The 1,711-nt window shown below is 53.8% G+C and overlaps 1 protein-coding gene across 1 annotated transcript in view; it reads left to right on the forward strand.

Annotated features, from left to right (window-relative positions):
* UBE3A (ubiquitin protein ligase E3A) overlaps nt 1-1,711 on the forward strand; it is a 31,184-nt gene that overhangs the window by 26,826 nt on the left and 2,647 nt on the right. The window lies entirely within an intron of this gene.

Here is a 1,711-nt window from a genome sequence, read left to right on the forward strand (position 1 = left end):
CGTCCGCGGTCGGCTCCTGTGGCTCTCGGCCGTTACTCCTTGGCGGCCTTCCCAGGCTCCTTGACTGTTTGCCTCTTGAAAGACTTAGTTTCCGTTTTGGAGACACTGTGACTAAAGTCGCTGTGGAGAATCACGTTCCTTTTCCTCTGTCAGGCGCTGCTGCCGGAACTTCAGGGCCCTGTCATTCGGTGCCATTTAAAGTCGTGTCCCCGGTGGGGTGGCGCAAGGTGCCACTGTGTCTCATAACTTTGTGTTCTGCATCTGATGTGAATGTAACTATTCCTGTTTTTTTTTAACGTTTGTGTGATGCATCTTTTTCTCTTTTTACTTCCAACTTATCTGTGTCACTGAATTTGAAGCGTTTTCTTACAAAAGCGTATAGTTGAGTCATGTTTTCTTTTGACGCACTCTGTCAGCCTCTGTTTTCTGATTGTCACGTTTGGGACGTTTGCATTTAAGGTGATCACTGATGCATTAGGGCCCACGTCTGCCGCTTTTGCCGTTTTCTGTTTCTTCCGACGGCAGTGGTTTATCTTTCCTCTGTGTTCTTGGTGTGACAGATTCTTGGTGTGGATTGTGCCCTAGACACTGGCTGTTAGGTTGAGATTCTGGGGGCTGTTTGCGCGTTTACCGGAGCGGGCGGGCATGCAGGCCCTGCAGGCACACTGTGCGGCGCCCCTCGGCCCTGGTGCCCAGCCACAGGGTGCTGCCTGGGCCTGGTGTGGCAGGCCCCCTGGACAGCGTCACTGGCCCTTGGAGTCAGGGCCGGGGGGTCTTCAGCCCCCCCAGAGGCAGAGCTCTTCCCGGGCCACGGCCGGATGTGGCCAAAGCCCCCTGCCACCTATCTGCGATCTGGAGAAAGTTTTCTTCTGTTCATTCTGCACGTGTACCCGCTGTTCCTTTCCTCTTTGTGGGTGCCGTTTGATCACTTCGAAAAGCAGAACTGGCGCGATGCAACGTTTTTAGTTGTTTTAGAGTAAGAACTCGGTGCGATCATTTCAGTAGTGACAGCTGGGCTTGAATTTTTAGTTTTGCCTTTTCCTGAATGTTGTTAGGAACTCGTGGGTCTTTGTGTATTTAATGTGTTTCACAGTCGTTATTCTTAACGATACTCAGATGCTTACTCTTGGCACGCTTTTAACATGACCCCGTTAAGTTTCGAAAGTTTCAGCTCACCACGAACATCCCTAACCCTGAGCTAAGCCATTTCTGTGGGAAAGCACTGCGGGCTGGGTGTAGAAGGTTCTGGGCACGAGGTGTGACCTTTGCTCTGGAACATTCTTGCTTCAGGCCCTTTCCATGGAACAGACCTAGGAAGGAAATTTTCCCTGCGCCCTGGAAACCACCCTGCGCCAGCACAGCGGTCCGTCACTGTCACGCGGGGGGCTGCGGGGGACGCCGCGTGGGGGACACGGTTCTTTCCCACCCTTCTGTCAGAGGTGACGTCACTGTGAATTCACACCTACGTAGGCCGCCATCAGACTGCAGAAGGGGGGTTGTTGCTTCAGACGCGGGCGGCGAGCGTGTCCTGTGCCCCTGCGGGTGGGGACGCTCCCGCAGTGCCGCGGGACGTTTCCCTCGTGCCCGCGGGGCGGACATCTTGCCTTGCTGTTAAGGTCTTTTCGTCTTGTTCATTTTGCTGTTCACGTCTCGTTTTCTCCATCTTTAGAAGCTTTCTGTCCGGTTGGCCTCTGATAGACGCGCAGGCGCT

The sequence above is a fragment of the Pteropus vampyrus genome, unplaced genomic scaffold (genome assembly GCF_000151845.1).
Source record: "Pteropus vampyrus isolate Shadow unplaced genomic scaffold, Pvam_2.0 Scaffold427, whole genome shotgun sequence".
NCBI classification, from domain to species: Eukaryota; Metazoa; Chordata; class Mammalia; order Chiroptera; family Pteropodidae; genus Pteropus; species Pteropus vampyrus.